General features: G+C 34.6%; 1 long non-coding RNA gene across 2 annotated transcripts in view; it reads left to right on the top strand.

Annotated features, from left to right (window-relative positions):
- Positions 1–2100: 2100 nt before the first annotated feature.
- LOC116419075 overlaps positions 2101–22819 on the top strand; it is a 32588-nt gene continuing 11869 nt past the window's right edge. For both annotated transcript variants that reach the window (XR_004229304.1, XR_004229303.1), the window contains exon 1: positions 2101–2407. This is a non-coding gene — a long non-coding RNA (uncharacterized LOC116419075). The remainder of the gene's footprint in view (positions 2408–22819) is intronic.

Raw genomic sequence — 22819 nt, 5'->3', positions numbered from 1 at the left:
AATTTTCTTATATTTTAAATGTAATTTTGTTTTACTTTAAAAACTTAACAGACACTTATTTTTATCCCTTTTCTTCCATCAAAAAAAGAAAAAGAAAACTCTTGAAATACATATAGATAATCAAGCAAAGCAAAATCTGACACTAGTTATGTCTAAAAAAATTGAGCCTCATTCTGCATCTGGCATCTATCGCCTCTCTCAGGAAATGGGTAGCATGTGTCATCATCAGGCCTTTGGAATTGTGGTCAGACATTACATTGATCATAATCAAGTCTTTCAAAGTTTTGTTGTGTTATTATGTAAATTGGTTCTTCTGGTTCTGTTCAATTTATTTTACATCAATTTAAAAGTCCCCCCACGTTTCTCTGAAAGTGTCCCTTTCATCATAGCTTATGGTACAATAATATTTCCTTACACATGTGTACCTTAACTTGTTCAGTCATTCTCCAGTTGATGGGCACTGTCTTAATTTCCTTTATTTGCCATGAAAAGAAAAAAATGCTCTAAAAATATATTTGTACATATAGGTACCTTCTCTCTATTTTGATATCTTTAAAAATACAAGTCTAGTAGTGGTACTACAATTTATTGAAGGGGAAAATTCATAAAGAAGGAGAAATAATAGAATTAGAATCTGAATAAGAGAATTATGCATACTTCCTTCCTTCTTATATAAGACTGAAAGACCTGAGCTAGTCAGATCCTCTTGAGTTGACCAATACCCATAGTACTTGTCAGTGTGGAGGAGGGTTAAGGTAGAGTAGAAAAGCAGTTACAGTAAAAATTCAGCTAGTATCTCTAGTATCAGCTTAGCTAGGGTATCAGGTGAGTGGTTAACATCTTGCCCCACTCTGTGAAACTGTGGGAGAAGAGATTTGAATCTGGATTTCTGAACTGTGTTGCTCTGAGCTCTTGGATTTGGGGCATATCTAATGCCCAGACTGATTTTGGAGTGATCTGATGTGGGATAAAGTCACAGGTTGCAGTCTATTGAATGATTAAAATATATGGTTTTCTTCCTATTGTTGAGAAAACCTGAATACAGTTTTGGCATTGGGTAAGTTAACAGAATGGGTCATTGAAATGTACTCTTGGAAGGAAGAGAGCAGAGATTTTAGCAGTTAGGGACATCACAACATCAAATAGAATAAATCCACATGTCCTAAATCTTAAATTAATGACTCTGTGCTATCACTCACAAAAAGCATAAGGAGCTTATCCACTCTATGAGAATCAGTTTGACAGTTGCTTTATAATGCCATCTGATCGTGGGTGAAGTTCATAATCACTGGGAACAGTCAGTCGTTCTTCAGAGCTTCTTAGGAAACGGAATCAGGCACTTGGTCAGTAGAGCCCCCTGATGATCACACAACTATTTCTAGAATCTGATCTAGTGAGCTAGCCTTTTAGCATAAACCCCAAAGGAGCTCAAAGTCAGAAAGAATGATCCCACATATTCCAAAATATTAATAGCTGCATTTATTTTTGTGGTAGCAAAAATAAAACAGTAGATTTCATTAGATTCAAAGTAAATTAGAAAATGGTTTTTAAAATTCTGAGATATGAATGCAATATTTCACAACATAGAAAGACTTTTATGATATAATGCAAATGAAGAAAGAAACACAGACATAATGATTAAAAGAAAGTAAATTAAAATAACACTAAACAGTAGCTAAACTCAGATTAAAATAAAATGACTAATCTTAGTTCCAGAATATTGATGACAAAACTCCCTTACCTCTCCTTGGTAGAGGGGGGAAGGACTACAGGTGGAGAATGCCACATATATTGTCCAATGGGATTGAAATATTGGTCGGTTCTGCCTTATTATTTTTCTTGTTCACAAAGGAGTGTTCTCCAGGGGTGTGGAATGAATTGGCAGATAAGTGTGGTATAAAAAAACAAAGATAATAAAAAGAATTTTAAAGAACAAGTAAGGAGGGGGAAAAGATAATGGTGGTAGGATCTAAATGGGTGTTAGGGTCAAGGGAAAAGGGTTTTTGTTTGTTTTTTTTTTTCAGTATAACCCCTGTTTCAAATGATTCTATACTGCTCCTGTAACTTTAAAAGCCAAATAGAATGCTGGAGGGAGGGGGAAGGGAGTATATGCTGAAAGTTTTGAAGTGTCAGTTGAAAATTTTTTTGCTATAGGGATGTTTCTCTCTCTAAAATCAGGAAAACAGTATTTGAGAATTTTTTGTTTTTGTTTTTGGTTTTGGTTTTGGATTTTTTTATTGTTTTTTTATTATACTTTTTTCCTTTTGATCTAAGAAAATCTTTGAGATAAATTAGAGAAAGATTATTAAAAGTGATAGGTTGATAGAAGTTGAAGATAGTTTCCTGTTGTATCTGAGAGAAACCGAAATAGACAAGGAGAAAGAAGATTGATCTTTTACTGAAGAAGGTATTTTCATCTTTATTTTGGGAAGAGGATTTTTAGGAGGAAGTTTCACTTGGTATGCTGAGAGAAACTGAATGGTATAAACTTGAATTTTTGCAAGTGAAATTAATTGGTGTTATAGTAAGGGTTTGCAGTGACATTGGCTATAATATTTTACAAAGTCAAAATGCTGTTAATAATTTTCTTATCTTTATACTTACCATTGAGTTAATTCACTAATAAATGATACACATTCAATAATTTTCATACTAATTTCCTCATAGAAAATTAAGGTATTTCCTATATAAAAATAAGAGTAATTACTATTGAGGAAAGAAGTTTCTCTAGTTTATTAAATAATGAATACATAATGAACTGGGACGGAAGATCAAGTTGATTAAATAATGAGCAAGAGACTGCAGTTTACTAATGAGAAAGACGCTATTTAATCATGTCCCTGTATTGTTTTTGAGAATAGGATGATAAAATTAAATATAGAAAGGAGTCTAATGACACGCTGAAGGGTGACATTTAAATGAGTATCGTTGACCTGATCCATTACTTTGCTGCATTAAGTTTAGTTAAGATTTGAACTGGTATAGACAGATGGAAAGGAATCAGACAAAAAGAAGAGATTGAAATTACAAGAATGAATAAGGATGGAAAGAGATGGAATCAGTGGCATTAGTGGAAAAATTCTGACCAGAGAGAAAGTTATCTCTTCTTATGAAGAGGAGAAGATAAATGAGAAGGATTCAGAAAAGTTCTGAATTAATGAAAAGGGGAGGAGGAAATTCAAACTTAATTTTTTTATGAATGTAGTAGGATTGGGGATCATTTATTGTAAGAATGGGTGACATGAATAGGATTGGGGACTTGAAAAAAGAAGATTTGAAGAGTGATTGATGAATTGCTGATTAGTACTATAGAGTTAGATGAGATAATGAAAAATGCATTTATGGTAGATTTTCATGGCAGTAGGCTTTCATGACTTTCCCCAGTAACACTAGATGGTCAAGAAGGAGGAGTGGAGGAAATAGTGGACGTTGTCCAGTGTTTGGAGATTAGTTGAGCAGGAATAAAAGCAAGTTAAAGAAATGAGAGAACTTAGGGTGATAGAAAGCATGTTGTTGAAATGACTCTGACTTTGGTAACTTAATTGAGTAAGGAGGTAAGAAAATTCAGATAAGAACTGATTTTATGAAGTAAGGAAGAACTGAGAAATAAAGGTCATATTTTGGGAATAATTAGCATCAGCAATAGAATAGCATATGAGAATGTGAGTTTCTTGAGAGAGAAAGAGACTGTCTTATTGCCTTTCTTGAATTCCTAGCACTTGTTTTGCCTTTGTATTCCTAGCACTGGCCCAAAGTCTGTTATATTGCAGTACTAAATAAATGCTTGTTGACTTCATTGTAGATCCATTTCAGACTTCAAAATAATGGAAGATGCAGTGGTCTTAGTTGTGTGAGCACAATAAGGAAGATAGGTTGCAGCTGAGTTGCACCTATTGGAAGGTGGTTGCTCTGGCTAAGATCAAAAGAATGTGCTATTTTGACCCTATTTGGGGGCTTTCTGAAGCAAAAATATAAAAGGGAAAAGGGTTTTCATTGCTGTGTGTGTGTGTGTGTGTGTGTGTGTGTGTGTGTGTGTGTGTGTGTATGTATGAAATTGGCCTTAATCATGTTACTTGTAAATATGACTATAAGTTAGAGAAAGAAAAGGAAACAAAGGGGATCTTATTTTGGCTGTCACACAATCATTGACTCAGAATTTGAAAATTGTAAGGTACCTCAATAAATGAGTTCAGCCTATTCATGAAAGGAAAATAGTATGTGAAAACCAGATGAATCTGGGAGAATTTATCAATGGTTATTTCCTCTGTGTTGTGAGTCAGTGTATCCTAGAACATGGGGTGAAAGGTGGGTTTCTTTTTGTATTTGGTCATATTACTGAGCTGACCAAGGTCCTAAGCACAGAGAAAACTAAAAGAGACACGACTGTAATAATTCTGTGATAATTCTGTTAATCACAAGTTTAACAAAGGTTGTGTCTATTCATTTATTTAACGAGCATTTATTAAGTTCCTATCAGATAGTATGTTAGATGCTGGTGATTCAAAAACAAAAATAAAATGCTCTGTCTTCGAGGAACTTATGAAATAATATGTATAAAACAACAACAACAACAAAATACAAAATAGATTCAGACTCACATGGGAGATGAAAATCAGTGACTAGAGAGGATTGAGATAAACTTTCTGTAGAAAGTTGCCCTGAAGCTGAGCTTTGGAAGAAGCTAGGAATTCTATAAGATGGATATTCAAAGAAGAAAGTCTATGAAAAGGTATAGAGATAGGAGATAGAATATCATCTATGTGAAACAATAGGTAGATCAGTGTGACTGGACCTTAGAGTGAATGAAGGGGAGTAATAGAGATGAGAGGGCAATATTGTAGCTTCTTGAGTAATGTGGGAAGACGTGCTTTAGAATTTTCAAAATGGCAATTTTGTGGAAGGGAAGAAATTAAAATGAGGGATGCCAATTTTGAAGTTATTGCAATAGTTAAGAAGTAACGAGGGTTTAATTCTAGAGTTGTGATGATGTACATGGAATGAAGGAGTTAGATAGAAGAAATATTGTCAAAATAACAAAACTTGGAAATTGATTAAATATAGAGGCTGATGGAGAATGAAGAGTTGAGGATGACTCTGAGGCTCTAAAACCTGGGTAAAAGGAAAGTCTGAATCCTGACTTTGAACTCAGGTCTTCCTGATTCCAGGATTAGTAATCTATCCACCATCGTGCCATTTAGCTGCCCCAGGCTTTTTATTGTTATTATTTTAACAGAAATAAAGAAATTGGGGAGAGGAGAAGATATTTAGGGAAAGATAAGTTCTGTTTTGAACATGAGTTTGAGAGGCCTCCAAGACATTCAGCTAGGGATGTTCTAGAAGTAGCTTATGATGTAGGACTAATATATCGGAGAGGGAGCAAATAAGGATGGATGACATATAAAGATCTGGAGTCATCTACAGAGTCATAGTTAAACCCAAGAGAACTGATGAGATCACTAAGAGAATGTATGTAGAGAAGAAATTAATAGCCAGGATGAAGTCTTGGGATGTTTCCACACTTAGAGTAGGATATTGATGATATTCCATCAAAGGAATAAAAGAGTAGCCAGAAAGATATGAAAACTATGAGATTAGTGCTATCAAAATTTGGAGGTAGAGAAGGGAACATTTCTTTAGCAACCCCCAAAGTGTACTGTGTGAAGGACTTTTAAGATATTATCTCTCTTGATTCTCACAACAACCCTGCAAGGTAAGTGCTAGTATGATCTCCATTTTAGAGTTCAAGAAAACTGAGGCAGACAGAGAGGAAGGGTCACATATCTAGTAAGTGTTCTGAGGGCAACTTAAGTCTTCTTGACTTCATGCCCAGAATTCTAGTTGCTCTATTATCCATTAAGTATTTAAATAATAATTTCAATGATTACTTTTGGCTCCCCAAAAGCTCTAAAAATAAATATGCATTGTATAACTGTAATGAGTAAATGTACATTTTCTACCTCTAATTGTAAAATTTTAATATAAAATTACAAAATTGCAATGATGAAATAATTATGAATCTAATACATGAAACATTCTGTAAGAATTAAAAGAAACAATCCAGTATTATATCAGCTATGCTCATTATTATCTGTAAGAATTGATATTAATTTTCTCTATTTGATAAATTTGGTCAAATATAAATAAGTTTTAAAGAAATAAATTGGAAGACAACAAATATAATATTCATATATTTCAACTCTTTTACTTAAACAAAAGTTTTCAATATTTGGCTTAACACCAGACAAACAGAGTCCTAAATCTAGTTCCTTGTTGAGTTCTTGGTAAGAAGAGGTGTGTGTTTCATAGTGTAAAGAACGATATAGAGAGATCAAGAAGGATGAGGACTGAGAAAAGATTATGAGATCTGACAATTAGGCAGTCACTAGTAATGAGCAGTTTTGTTAAGTGATGAGGCAGCAAGCCAGATTGTAAGGGTCGAAGAAGAGACAGTGAAATAAATATAGGTAATGAACATAGACAACTTTATCTAGAAGTTTGTGTAAAAGATGAGACATAGAATGATAGTTTGAGACATATTGTGATAGTATAATGAGACATATGTATGATAGTATAATGAGACATATGATAGTATAATGAGACACATTATGATATCATAAATGAATTTTTTTTTTTTTTTGCTGAGGCAATTGGGGTTAAGTGACTTGCCCAGGTCACACAGCTAGGAAGAGTGTTAAGTTAATGAAAAAAATTCTAGTTATTCTAATTCTAATTCTAATTAATTATTAATCTAGTTATTCTATTATATTATGCTCTATTAAATTTCCTCAAAAAAACAAAGGGGTTTTGATTATGTGTATAAGCAGAAGGATTAATGCATTGGATAAAGAAAGATGGAAAAATAAGTAGAAAAAAGGTATGATTTTAGGGTCAAACTCGTAGAGGATATAGAAAGAGATGGGGGTCAAGAATACAAGTACCTCAAAAGTACTTTGACCCTTAGGGTCAAAGGCTTGCAACTATGATGGTCAGAAGTACAGGAATCCTGCCAGAATGATGGCACACTCAGAGGAATCAGTGTAGATATTTGTCACTGAAATTCACGGAGCTATGAAATCAGCACATCAGAAAGGTTATCATCATGGTTATTAAACTGGCTGAAGATAAGGTCTAGAGGTGTAATAGAAAGGGACAGTTAGGCCTAGTGTTTTTGAAGTCATAAGGAAGGAGGAATATCCTGGAGGGTAACAAACAGGAGAAACAAGGGGATGGATTGCATAAATGATAGAGAGGGAAAGTATGCTGAATGAGGCATATATAGTGACAGCATGAAAGTAAAGGAGCAAAGAATCCTTGCCTTGAGAATTGGAGACAGTGGGAGAAGTGATTTCTATTAGAGCGGCTTTCCAGGGATATTATATTTTCAGATAGCAAAATCTAGTGGTTCCTGAAAATAGTGCTAAATCATTGTTAAGGAGTGGAAGAATTGATTGGAACAAAGATTGGAGAATTAAACTAATAATATTAAGAGTTGGAAGGGATCACAGATACAATGGTTCCCACTATTTTTGTCCCACAATTTCAACAGCAACTCCCCAAAAGTGCTATGAATCAACAGAATTATTTAGTATACTACTTATAATAATCTTTAAGATTTATTCATTAATCTCTGTGACCCCACAGGGTAGAGCAAAGAAAGAATGGAGGTTGCATATATTTACTCAAATATAAGGAAAAACCTATTAACAGTTATAGCTTTCTGAAAGCAAAATGGACTATCTCAGCAGGTACAGAGGAAATAACCTTCTCCTTAACTGCAAATCTATGAATGAACTTGGCAGAGATTTTGTCAAATGTAGAGGAGCATTTGGTCTCTGGAATACCTTTGATGTTCTTTCCACTTCTGTGATTCTATGATAATGAAGGGTGGAGAAAAATAAACTTGGAAATTAAGGTCATGTACAGAAGTTTTATGATTAAATTGTGAGCTCCTCAAGAACAGGGATCATTTCTTTTTTTTTTTTTTTTTTTTTTTTTTTTTTACTTTTTATATATACTTGGCACTTAGCATAGTGTCTCTGGCACATAGCAGGTGCTTAATTTTACATGTGAATTTCCTCATCTGTAAAATGAATGGAGAGCCACTCCAGTATCTTTGTCAAGAAAACTCCAAGTGGAGTCACAGAATCAGACACAATTGAAAAAAGACTAAACAATAAATAAGTGTTTATTGATTCAAATGTCAAATTATGTTTTAAAAATAGTTTTACTCATTAAGAGTTTATAATAACTACTATAATACTTTTGACCCCTAAAGTTCCATTATGATAATAAAACATAAAATTTCATTATACATATAATTATAAAAACTAAATATAAAATTGTAAAAGCAATTAAGAAATAATTATGAATATTTTATATGGAACATTCTGTAAGAATTAAAAGAAGTAATCTGACAATCTCATATGCTTACTGTTATCAGCCAGACTTCATATTAACTTTATTTTATAAATTTTGGCAATTATTAATAAGATTTTTAATGAAATAAGTTGGGAGACATTTAACAATGTAATAATAATCATATATAAACTTAATTTTGATTTTGGATTGTTTTATTTGAACAAAGGCTAGCAATATTTGGCTTGATCCCCCCAAACCACAATTTTCAATCTAATTCTGCCTAAGGTTTACTTTTATATTTTAATCTAAAACAAGAACAAAATGAAAATTCTCACTCTGCAAATATGTGATGAAAATGATAGAATTTTATAGCCTGTTGTGTTGAGAAATGTAAATTGACTTTTTTTATTTTTAGTCATCTAACCAAGCCATAAAAATGAAAAGCTAGTTATGATATAAAATATTTACTTTTCTATTGACTGACAAGTTGTATTAAATGATAAACATGTTTAAATTCATTTGCATGTATTGCTTAATCTTAAGTAATTTTTTAAAATAGAAACTACTCCTATAAGGAAATTATCTCTGCAGACATGACTTTGTTTTCTTCCACCACTGACATACTAGTCACAGTTTCATAGGAAGTACTGAACAACTAACCAATATTGCCAAGGAGTTCATTTGAAAATCTAAGTCAGAGAATAGTCTTAATATTGTGACAAGAGGAAATATAAGTTTGTTTTGGCAGAATGTTTGGAATGGCTTAAATAAGATTTATGATACATATGTCCAGAGATCATGGATTTCATGGCATTTATACTACAAGAATGCAAATATTTGTAATATTTTTATCATATTATTATGCAGCTGAAGAGATTACAGAGTAAGAAAGAGAAATGAGGAAGTTAACTGTGGTGCAGAGTAGAGAATATAAATGAGGTTAATCATTTGGACATCACACTTGAATGTAAAAACTCCTGTTGTAGTTTGTAAACAATTTGATGACAGGTTAAGAAACTCAAACACTTAGCCATAAATAGTTTTGAGTTTGATTTAATTGCTGCATGAACATCAGAGTTATTATAATAATGATTTTGAATTGTTACAGAAATAAACTGTGTTTCAGACCTATCATAAGAAAAAATTTAGAATATAATTGGGCAATTATTTACTGACAAAGACATCATTAAATAATTTTTAGTGCAAAACTCTTGGACCATCATGATGAATGACTCATATGGGAACCATTGCTCCAATTAAACTGTTTGGGTAGCCTTTTTAATATGTGCTAGTACTTTATATGACTACTGTAACCATGATTTGAGTTACTAATATATGAATTTTCATTGGTAGAAATCAGGCTTCATCTGTAGGAATCAGTGATTTGATCAAGTCTTTTCATGGGACTTAATCACATTGATTACTCATTGCATACTAAAACCACAAATGGGTTTCCCCATTTGAAGAAAATTCTTTCCTAAACAGAAGAAACATTTTTATTAAATATAATTTTTTATAATCCTTCTATGCTCACAGATTGAGTTTGTTTTCTGTGAAGCATGATCCCTTGCAACTCTTTGGTCTGTCTCTTAAAAGTTCAAAAGATTTTCTTTCTTTTCTTATTAATCTCAAATGACATAATATTTATAAAATCCTTATCATAGTGTCTAGTATATGGTAGGCACATAATAAATGCTTGTTCTCTGTTTGAAGAAGTTTGTTCTCTTTCTCCATTTCCCATCTCTCTGTTTTTGCACACTCTCCCATTTCTGGGGCATGTTTTTCTTTTTCCTTACCCCCACCTCTGGTTTATCTGGTTTCTTTTACTTCAAGTTTCACCTTTAGCAGGAGGACTTTCTTGGTCTCCCCAAATTCTAATCCCTTTCTCCCTGAAATTATCTTACTTTTACTTCATATATCTTCTTTGTATTTAATTATTTACATATTGTTGATCCCATTAGCAGGGCAACTGGATATAATAATGGAGAATGGAGGGCCTAGAGTCAAGAAGACTCATATTTCTTAGTTCAGGTTGAACTTCAGATATTTGCTACTTGTGTGACCATAAGCAAGTCACTTAGCCCTATTTGCTTCAGTTTTCTTATTTGTAAAATGAACTGGAGAAAGAAATTGCAAACCACTCCAGTATCTCTGCTAAGAAAATCCCACGTGGAGTCAAAAAGAATTTAGACATGACTGAATAAAACTACTAAACAACAACAAAAGCTTCTATTAGAATATCAGCTTTTGGAGGCAGAGGCTAATTTTTAAAAATCTTTCTCTGTATCCCCAGCATTTACACATGCTATACATAGGGTTATTGTTTAATAAATAGGTATAAATAATAGAGAACATTGGGCCTAGACTTTGGAGGATCTGAATTCAAATATATCCTAAAATACTTACAGGTTGTGTGATCTGGGTAAGTCATGGAACCTTTGTTTACTTGTTTTCTCATTGGTAAAATAAGGACAATAATAGCATTTGCCTCCCAGGTTTGTTGTGAGCATCACATGAGATGTTTGCAAAGTGCTTAGCATGATGTCAGACACCAGTAGGTGCCATATAAATATTAGCTATTATTATAATATTATTGTCATTAATTGCTCAGTGAATTTACTTACTTCTAAACTGACATCAAACTACTTGTGGCTAATAATGAATTCACTAATAACAACTCTGGATTTTGCTCGTTCAACTAATTGCGTTCCCTTAATTTGTTTTCATCTAGCACCTATCTCTTAATTTTCTCCACAAGAATAGCAAGAAAGATTTTGTTTTCCTAAAACTTTACCTAAACTATATAGCATTCCCTTGATCTATCAGATAAGTAAATATCTTCATTTTTTGAAAATAAAGTTAGTCTAAAAAGGCTTAGCCTTGCTAAAGTACGATGGCTCTTTGTGATCACTATTCTAGAATTTTTTCAGAAATAAAAATTTAGTTCAGTAGCTTTTAGTCACCATGAGATTTTGAGCTTCTTTAGAGCAGTAACAATGGGTTTATTTGGTTTTCTTTTGCTTTTTAAAAAATTTCCACTTAGTACACTGCAATGCCACTAAATGCCAGTAGACATTTAACAAATGCTTGTTGACTTATTGAACTCATTATCATCCTTTTTTTGAAAATTATCTGTTTTACATGATCAAAAGAGATTAGGTACAATGATTTTGCAATCACATTTACCTCTTCTTTCAAGACTTGGGGAAACTTTCAGTACCTGGGCTGGGTTACTTGAGCTCATCAAAAGCAGCTAGTTAGTTTCATACAATCTCTCATTTTGGATATCATTTATTTTTGTCCTGTCCTTTCCAGTCCAGTGATCATTCTTCTTGGCTGTGAAAACAGAAATAAAATAAAAATTTACCTTGTAGCAATCACATTCCATAATGCAAAACAATGTCCATGTTCTGTCTTTGATTATCCTTTCTCCCAATAAATCTTTTTTTCTCCTAAAAGCAACCTTTTGTTGTGCTTAACTTTCCTCATCAACTTAAGGGATCATTTTGACCTTGAATATTCCTAGTGCTATTTTTACAGGATCATGACACATTTTTTTTTTATTCATACTCTGCTACCTGACCTTGCTTTCAATTTCTGTATATCTTTTTGACATTTAAGCTCCTTGACATTAGGGACTGTCTTGTTTATATGTCATTTGTGTGTGGTAGATCATCATTGGAAATATGCTGCAACTAGTTTACTGAAATCACCATGAATCTCTCCGTTGGTCTTTGATTTACTCATGATTTGGATTCTTTAAAGGTTCAGATGTTCTAGGATTCTCAGCCATTCAGCATAACCTGGAGATTAATTCTGTAAATAGATGGGGTTTTGTAATGGGAAATAGTTTGGGATCATTAAAGATAGTACCTAATTTACCAAATGAAACCTAATTTATTCACTTCTTCCTATTAAGTTCTGGATCTAACTCATTGTACCTGTCCTAGATATAAAATCTGATGTGCCAGCTCAGTAGAATGACCATCCAATTGCACATCTTTTTTTTAAATACAAGAAAAATGAAATTTAGTGGAAATTAATGTCAAGACCTACTTTGGGTTAAAAAAAATAAACTGGATAACTGTATTATGGGGAAGGCAGGGCTAGACAAGTGAAAAGACAAGAGATTTGAATGGGCTGCAAGCCAATATACATTAATGGTATGACATGACACTGTGTTTAGGATGAGGGAAACCTGAGTTTTCTGTAAGATGATGGATTTGGACTATATAATCATCGCTGACATGTTTATATCATGTTTCAACATTTGCATGTATTTTCTCATTGATCTTTTCAACAATCTTTTAATCCATTTTATTCTTCTTTTCCTCTTAAATCATATAAATGGTGTGGATACAACCACATTTACAAATTTGTGTCATGGGCTCCTTGGACAGCATCTGCTTGCTTTGCTGGAATCAGGATTAGCAAAGTCTTATATTACTCTGTGTCAAGCAGTTAGAACTCGGCAAAAAATAAAACTTGGACCTGAGAATGAAGAAACTATTGGGATCAGTATGAACCATCTCTCTTCTTATAGTGTCATATAGTGGGTAATGCCATTTCCAGTTATATTATTGTGATCATAACCAGCTTACCTTCCAGATTCAGAGGATAGAGGATGTGGTTCCATATAATATTTAGAATTCTTAAAAGAATTTTTAATTCTTTTTACACACACTCCACAGCTCTTACTCTTGTCTTTCCTATCTGAATGAAACTTAACACCCAAGTTTGTTCCTTGTCTTTATTCCTTATCAAGGCTCATAAGGAAGTCTCAGCAATCACGTCTCTAGGTGAACGTGCTTCCATTTCTCACCTCTTTCTCCTTCCAGTGGCCAAGGATGGGCACAAAGAATACACAACATAGTGAACTATATTTTCTCTTGCTTTAGGACCGCTCCAAGAGCAATGCTGCCTCCTGTAATGTCAGGGAAGAGAGTATCCAAGTTCAGTGTCCTTTCCACTGTAATATGTGGCCTTTCTCCTTGTCTTGCTATATCCAAGCTGTCTCCTCTTGCCCCAATCTATGGATCCTAGTCCAAGGATCCTCACACAGGTACATGATGGACCAGCTAATGGTTTTTCTTTCTTTTTGTAATAAGTGTGAAGTGACATGGGGTAGTAGAGAGAGCACTGGGTCTGGAGTCGAGAGGACGTGAATTTAAATCTGGCCTCAGACACTAGCCATGTGACCCTGGGTCAATCACTTAACCTGTTTGTCTCAGTTTCCTCCTCTGTAAAATAAGCTGGAGAAGGAAATGGCCAACCAGTTCACATCTTTGTCAATGAGCAATGACAGAAAGATATCAGATTGTAGGGTCAGAATATAAATTCTACAGAGCAAGCATGACATTATGGATTTGGAGTCAGGGGATGTAAGTCTCCAGCTAAGCTCTGTTCCTATTTGTGCGACCTTGGACAAATGATTCAACCTCCTGGGTCCTCAGTTTCCTTATTTATATATTGAGGGGGCTGGATTCTACAATTTCTAAGATCCCTTCCAGAATTAAACCTATAATCTTTTGTGCAAAGTATTAAAATTTTTAAATGTCTTATGTACTCTGAGGTGATTTAAATATGAATTAAATAAGCTGAAAATATATGTGTGTGTATGTGTTTATATATATGTGAAACACTTTTCTGTTTTATATGTAAATAGTTGGAATTGTCCTATGACATATCAAAATCCAATGATATAATCACCTAATCTATGCTATAGACTTGGCTATATACTTGCTCTTTAGGAAGAAAAATTCTACATTTATATACTTTTATGACTTTGATTTCAGTGATATCAGTATTCCCTCCACTGGTGCAGGTCACAATACATTGATCTCATTTTATGCTATATACCCCTTTCCTTGTATGTCTGGAAATCTTCCACAGGGGTTCATTCAATATGCTAGGAGTCTTCCCCTGGATATCTTGACATGACATGGATCTCAATGGAACAGTTATCTAGTGGATATTTCTCACTCTCATTACAGGATTGGCCCTTCTTTTCTTGTCATATTTGTCTTCAGAATATTCTTTACAACAGTGGTGATTAACTCAAATAGAAACGGGGACCATTAGACCACATAGCCACAAATAAAATATAAAAACTTTATGTTAACATTATCTATGATTTATTGTATTTTGATTTTTTAAATGTAATACCCAATTACATTTAAATCTCCTTTTGGCTGCACTTGGAATTGCTGGCAGCAGGTTTGATATCTCTGCTTTACACTAGTCCTGGTGACTAATTCTTTCTTAATAATGTGCTGCAGCTTACCCAAAATCATCACATGGCTTTCCATTGCCATTTCTTTGTTTAGTCACTGTTTTTTTTTTCATTGATTGGTAGTCATATAGCATCACTGGAAGAATACTGATGTTATATTTAATTAAAGAAGTCTGAGTCATTAAACGCACTAGGAAATTCCCTAAATACAGTGCAGTCTGATTTCTTCCTCTCATCTAATTCTGGGGCTCAGCTCATTGTCTTATCTCCAGTGTCTGACCAAAATATATTGTCCATGCTCTCTGGGCTGTCCATCCTATTGCATATGAAAATCTAGTAAAGAAATATTCATCATCTACTTGGGTCCACTTGGTTTTTCCTTTGTGGATCATTTTAAATACAATCTCACATGAGCATAGAATATCAGTTTGGGGAGGAAACACATTGGTCATCAGGGCTTCTTAAAGTTTTTTCACTCACAACTCCTTTTCTTCTGAGAAATTTTTACATTACTCTGGATATATAGATATATAAGGTAGGTATACAAATCAAACATTTACTGATGATAAATCACAAATTTGCAACCCCCATATTCAGCTATGAGACCCCATGGGACTTTGTCTACTACATATTTAATAGGAAATCCCTCTTGAGCAAATGTGACAAGTGGTCACAGAACATTTACTTGAAGACTTTTAATGAAAAATACCTACCACTTGTGAAGCAGTGTGTTTGCTGCTTTGGAACTTCTATAAATGTTAGAATTCTTTTGTTAATTTAAATTTTAATTTACTTGTTTGCATTTTCCATCTATTCTTTTTCTGTCTTTGAAATTATCAGGAAAATGCCAATTCTTCATCCAAATGTCAGCCTCTCAAGCACTTTAAAGCAATTGTCCTTAAGAAGTCTTTTTCCCCCTCTAGAGTAAACATGTCAAGTTCTTGACCATCCTGGTTTTCCTCCTCTTGACACTCTCTAGATTTTATAAACACTCTCTGTCAAACATGGTGTCTAGGACTGAATGGGATACTCCAGAGGAGCTCTGATTTGGCCAGGGTACAGTGGGACTATTAGCCCATCCTTCATTTTGTGTACTATACCTCTCAATGATGTTAAGACTTGAGATGATCTCTAAATTCCTTGTGTAAACAACCTTTGGCAGCATGATGGCACAGGAGTCAGGAAGACCTGACTTCAAATCTGGCCTCAGACACTTACTGGGTCATCCTGTGCAAGTCAGCAAGTACTGTATGCCTCAGTTCCTTAATTTGTAAAATATGGTTAATAATAGCATATACCTCCTAGGGTTGTTATGAGGATTAAATGAGATATTTGTAAAAAACAACAACAACAACAACAACATAGTCCTTCCTTCCTTCCTTCCTTCCTTCCTTCCTTCCTTCCTTCCTTCCTTCCTTCCTTCCTTCCTTCCTTCCTTCCTTCCTTCCTTTCTTCCTTCCCCTCTTCCCTCCCTCCCTCCCTCCCTCTCTCCCTCCCTCTTTTCCTTCCTTCCTTCCCTCCCCCCTTCCTTCCCTGCCTCCCTTCCTTCCTCCCTCCTTCTCTTCCTTCCTTCCTTCCTTTCTTCCTTCCTTCCTTCCTTCCTTCCTTCCTTCCTTCCTTCCTTCCTTCTTTCCTTCCTTCCTTCCTTCTTTCCTTCCTTCCTTCCTTCCCTCCTACCTTAATTCTTTACTTCCCAGAACTGAAAGGAAGGGGTTCCCAGAGCTTATAACAGAGTGATTTGGGGGGATGAGTTTTGCTTGAGGCCCTGAGGTTCACACACATTGCACTCCACATTCTTACTAATTAGGACCATTTATTGATTTTGCTGAAAGGGCAGCTCTCACTCTACAACAAATGTAATTTTTTTTTCTTAAAGAGAGTCATAGAGGTTTTTGTAGCAAAGCATTATTTTTAGAACAGAACATCATTTTTGAAAGATACGGCTCCATTTTTAGAGTGAAAGGTAATAAAATCTAATTCACCTATATTCTACATACACTCTCTCTCTCTCTCTCTCTCTCTCTCTCTCTCTCTCTCTATATATATATATATATATATATATATTTATACACACACACACATTCACATATTCACACTATAAATATATATATGTGTATATATATATATATATATTTATACACACACACACACATTCACATATTCACACTATAAATATATATATGTGTATATATATAGAGAGAGAGAGAGAGTGAGAGAGAGAGAGAGAGAGAGAAAGCACTTTATTAGAAGTGAAATGATGAAGTGATGGCTTATATAATCTTTTTACTGCAACAGATTTGATATTGATTCAGTTTTTCAAATAGAAAATGGTAAATTTCATGAGAATTCATTATGTTTGTTACAAGATATTCCATTATTCCTGATCATAGTTAAGCTTCATAGATGGAACTGTTGCATTTGATAATCCAGTTTTCTGTCTCATTTAGAACCAAGAGCTGTGCAATAATAATATGAATGGGGGAAAGAGTTCTTAGACCTCACTTAACATTTAGCTAAACCTTAAAATAAATTTGTTCAGGTTAATTTGGTTTTAATTCATTTCTAGTAAAGAATTTTCTGTTAGCTATATAATGAAAGTAAATTATTATGAAGCTGAAAAGACAGGAGAGCAGGATAGAAGATAGATGATGAAGTGGTAGAAAAACAGAAAAAAATGGAGAGGGGGAGGGGGTGGGATAGAGTTAGAGAGAAAGAAAGAGAGAAAAGGAGAGGGGAGAGGGAGAGAAAAAATAGGGAAGAGAAGGGGAAGGGAGAGAAGGGGAGAGAAAGAGGAAAGAAAAGGAAGAAGAGGGGAAGGGAAAGGAAGAGCAAGTTCTAAACTATAAAAATTCTGAATTGCCAAGATCGGAGCATTTACACTAGTTTTTGAACTTAGACTAATTCACTGCTGACTCAGTAATTCAAATGCTCATGCCAAAAGAGTGGGGCAGAGGAAGAAAAGTTGCAAAGTGGCAGCACTCTTTGGGGAAAGCCTTTTGTTGCAATCAAGGGGCTCCCTCTTGGCCACCTTTCCGTCTGAGCTTAAAGCCAATTAATATCATAGTCTCAGAAGGTTTGACAGAAAAGGCAGAAGAGAAAAGCTATCAGATGAGTCTCAGAAATTCCTTAGATGAACTAAGATGTTTCAAAGAGTAGCTATCCCCCGGGTCTGAGTCACATAAGCACATAACTATATAGGCCAGAAAAGTGACAGAAAAATTTGCAAACTTCCCCCAGAAGCAAAGAGGGGAATGGAAAGAAAAAAGGGTGAGTTGTTAAATGAAGAGTGAGAAATAGAGAAACTTTGAGAAGCAGGATAAGGACATTTCTGAGCTACCTAAAACCTCAAGTTCTGTTTGTTGTCAGGACATCCTTGTCAACTTAACGTCTTTCTTAACCTTTTTTTCTTATCTCTGTAAGGGAGAAAGGGGTGAAGGATTTATTGGACCATGAGGGCACAGTCCTTAAAGCAAGTACAGTATGTCTTACCTGGTTCAAATCCATAATAAGGAAAAAGACCCGCAGGTACTGAGTCTTGGCTTGTTGCTTGCAGCATCCTGTTCCCATTTTAAATAGACAGGAATCAGTTCAAATCGGTGTTGACACTCTAGTGAGGGTTGATGAGTCTGAACACAGCAGAGCCACGGTGTTCACATTCCTTTAACGCCAACAATTTCCCTATTGAACCTCAAACTTATGTTGCTAGCCTGGGTATGTAGCTCCTTTCAGAGATTTTAAAGATGTTTTTCTCCAAAATCTCTCATAAAATTATGGTAAATTGAGGTTGATTAATCAGAACAACATTGTAGTCCACATTCTCCATCTTCATTATTTACTTTGCATGGGGTAGCATGAAATTCCAGAAGGAATCAGCCCCAGGGACACCCAACACTCTCCATTTGATTTTTGTCCATGAAAGTTATTTCACTTATTGCTTAAATGTAGAAACATGGTTTTATTAATGTAATTCTTAAACTGGAAAAAAATTAATTCATTCAACAAACATTTGTTAATTTTCTATGTGCAAGTACTGTTGTAGGTACTAGAAGACAAATGAAGAATAGTTCTTCACAAGGAGCTTACATTCTAGTTGAGATCCTATCTTTAAACATCTAAATAAAGACATGATTTGAGAAGAGAGAGCAATATAGCATTAGGAAAGGCCTTCCAAAGAAGATAGTACTGCAGTTGGTCCTAGAAAAAAGCTAAGGATTCCAAGAGATAGATTGCATTTTAGACATGTAGGGTAAGTTTAAGCATAAACATGAAGGTGGGAGATGAAATAATGAGTCTTAAGAACAGCAAACAGGCCAGTTTTCTAGAAAAGAAAATATGTGAAGTGGAATAATATGAAATAAATTTAGAAATGGTGTGCTGTAGTCAGGCTATGATGGACTTTGAATGACAAATTGAAAATTTTGGTTTTTATTTTAGAAGTAGTAAGGAATCACTGAATTTTTTTGAGCAGGTTAATAAAATGGTTGGATCTATTTTTAAAAATCTATTTTTAATATTCCTTCAATATTTTTTGAGTACCAAATTCTCAACCTCCCCTATCCATTGAAAAGACAAGTAATATAATGTTAATTATATATGGAAGTCATACAAATCCTTTTCATATCAGTCATATTGCCAAAAAAAAAAAATCAAAAAAGCAAAGAAAAAAGTGAAAAACAGTGTTTCTTTGTGCAGGCAATCAGGGTTAAGTGACTTGCCCAGGATCACACAGCTAATAAGTATCTTAGGACAGATTTTAATTCAGGTCCTCCTTACTTCAGGGTCAGAGCTCTGTCCACTCCATCACTTTGCTGCCCCTCAAACTATGTTTCAGTCTATGCTCAGTTTACCAGTTCTTCTTCTGGAGGTAGATAACCTTTTATTTCATGGGTTTTTTGGAATTATCTTGGTCCACTGTCTTGAATGGAGTAAGTCCTTCATAGTTGATCATTGTTACAATATTACTATTACTGTATGCAATATGCCCTTGGTTCTGCTCACTTTATTTTGCATCAGTTCATATAAGTCTTCACAGATTTTTCTGAAACCACATTGCTATCCATTTCTTATAGCAAAATAGTATTCCATGAAATTAAATTTATGTTTAAGGAAAATCACTTTATCATCTGTGTGCAATATGTATTGGAAAGAAGGAAAGAATGGAAGAAGAGAAACCAATAAGGAGCTATTGTAGTATTTCAGGAGAGAAGTGATGAGAGACATGGGAGTAGAGAGAAAAAGGGATCATTGTGAGATATCTTAATGGTAAAAATCAATCTTCCATAGACTCTGACTGATATTCAATCAGCATGTAATACTTAGATATTAAGAAAAAGAAAAACAATAAAAATAAGAGGCACCATATCTCAACATGTAATACTTAGATATTAAGAAAAATATAAATAAAAATAAAAGGGACCATATCTCAGTAGGCTAAACTCTCAGCTTGAAACTTAGAAATAGTGGACTTACATGTTATTTTTTATCACTAATGTGTTTTGTGACTATGGACATTTCAAGACTGCCAATGAGACATCCAGTGAACAATGAGGGGAGGTGGGAGTAAAGTAAATGTGGCCTGGGTACCTGATGAAATATGGTCTGGGTTAGGGACTCACCAATCAGATGAGAAGCTATAGGTCAGAATCATTTCCAAGGTGAAAAGACTGCAGGTGAAGATGTGGAGAAGCCCAGAAGTGAAGAGCTAAGTCACTTCCTAATATATGGTGTCTTCTTAGTACTCTGTTTAGCCAGGACAATCTTCTTGCTATTCCTCAACCCTGATAATGATGGATGGAGTCTCCTCAAAACTGCCTACCTAACGAAGGAATATGGAGCAATAAAACCTCCTTTCTGTTGCTCCTTATTTGTCCTTTACCAAAAAAAACCCATCCTGTCTGATTGACAGTACCATGCTAAAAGACATCCTGTCTCCTTACCTGGATGAAGAGACATCCTGTCCTCTTAGCTCTCTTGGACAACTTACAACCCTGGAGACTGTTACCTTGCTAGTTAAGCCCCCAATTTTCAGTATATAAAGCTCTTCCTGAACTATTTCTAAATTGCTAGACTTCCTTCAGAGGCTGGCCTTTCAGCTATGGCATAAATAAATTTTTTTGTGACTTTGAGAGAATCTCTGAATTCTTTTAAACTATCACACACTTCAATACCATAAGTGACATCTCCATGTCTTAGCACTGGCTAGAATAGACTTCCTCCTCATTTCTATCTCATGGACTCTTCTGTTTCCTTTGAAATGAATTTCCAGAACTACCTTCTTCATGAAGTCTTTGCTGCTTCCCTCCATACTAATGTGTACTGGAACTTTAATTGGGGTGTGTGTGTGTATACAGTATATATTTATATGTACTATACATGCTTTATCTTGCTAGAATATAAGCCTCTTGAAGGCAGGCACTGCTTTACTTTTATCTCTGTATATTCACAAGCTAGCACAGCATCTGGCCCATAATTCCCATATTTATGGATAGCACTCCCTTTGCTCAGTTAATAATTTGTTAGCTTAACAAATGCTCTTTTCTGCTTGGAGCAGCTGAGTCATTCTCCCTTTTCAGAGCTTTAATTCCCAGGAGACCCAAGATACAAAGAAAGAAAAGTTGTTGGTATTTCTCACTTGCAGATGTCAAGAAGTATTTGGTAAAACATTGACATTCCCCCTCCTCCATTCTTCCCCACCCAATCTCCCCAGGGCAGAATGGTTAAAAAAAACAAACAAAAAAACATTTAGGACATGAGATGACTTGGAAGTACCTTAATCTGATCACGCCAATCTTGAAATCTGCTGATTGCCAAAATTCCAGTGATTCTGCATAAATTACTAAGCCAGTAATAAGGAAATAGCTTCTGCTCTTCATCATAGTCATTCTCTCCTGTTCACCTTGAATTACTAGGCTACTCAACTCATGGCATGTACACCATGTGCTAGTTCTTTTCCCCATTCCCATGAGAAATAGTGCTTGAAATTAAAAGGCTAAAATAGTGAGATTTAGGAGTATTAGCTCTTTTATGATAACCAAAATTCCCTTTAGCTTAGCTTGATGCTTTTATCAGATGGCTATAAATAAATTTTAATTAGCAAACTGTCAATTGACTTCCAAGGAAGCTGCTAATAGTTTCTGTTTTTCTTCATAAAAGTTTCATCTTTAGCAGCAACAGATTTAAAATCACATATCAGTCAACAACAGCACAATCAATTGTCTCCCCAGTGTATCTAGCTCTAATGAGGCTCAGAGAAATGTTGACTGGTAAATATTAATTGATTTAATAACATGTAATGAGATTCTAATAAATGGGTTCCATTGAATGAGATTTACAATAAAATTCACATTTTATTGGAAGGAATCGCAGAATAAAGTAAAGGGGAGAGGCAAATTTGAGTCAGCTTATAGAGTATCTTCAACTTTATTTTAAGCCCTTTGATATATTAGGAGTGGAATCAAAAAAGATTTTGGGACACATCTGATGCTAAGGAGATAGGTGATAGATAGCTTGATCGATAGATGATAAATAGATAGATAGATACTTATTTAAATATTTACTGTGTGCTAAGATTTGGGATTCAAACAATTCAAACAAATGTAACCATCAGCATGATCCCTGGGAACATGAGACAAAAACACAACCTTTCTGAGCTGGGAGATCTAGGAGTAGAATTCAAGCTAACACTGGGAAGGAGATGAAGATAATGGCTAGAGAACAGATGTCATGGTGTGGAGGAATTGGGCCCCAGCAAGAGAAGGCTAAAATTTGTCTTTTAAACCGGGGGACAAGCTTAGAACAAGTGTGAGACTTACCCTGACAGAACAGGGGAAACTAAAAGTCCAGGATAGATCTACCTGAAGCTTAGAAACTCAAATTTTTAAAATGCCACATCTTAGTCATTGGCTAAAAACACTGGGCCTTAGGATCTGGAGGCCTCTACATCTCCAAGGGGGATAAGCAAGGGTTGGTTGGCACAGGTTGTAGGTTTATAAGATCGTTAGCTAATCAGGTAGACGTGGAAAAAAACAAACAACTGTTCATTGATGGAGAAAGAATGTTAAGTTTCAAATCTCCTTGTATCTAACATAAGAAAGAAAATGGGGGTCAAGATTGCTTGTCTAGAATGCTGGGGACCAAAAGTCTTTTGGATTCTGGTCAAACTAGTCATAAGTGACCACCTGAAATCAAATGGCCAAAGCAAGATAAATCTTTACAAAAGCAAATGAATGG

The sequence above is a fragment of the Sarcophilus harrisii genome, chromosome 4 (genome assembly GCF_902635505.1).
Source record: "Sarcophilus harrisii chromosome 4, mSarHar1.11, whole genome shotgun sequence".
Classification (NCBI taxonomy): Eukaryota; Metazoa; Chordata; class Mammalia; order Dasyuromorphia; family Dasyuridae; genus Sarcophilus; species Sarcophilus harrisii.
Note: the sequence above shows the minus strand (reverse complement) of the source record. Positions and strands in the feature narration are given on the sequence as shown.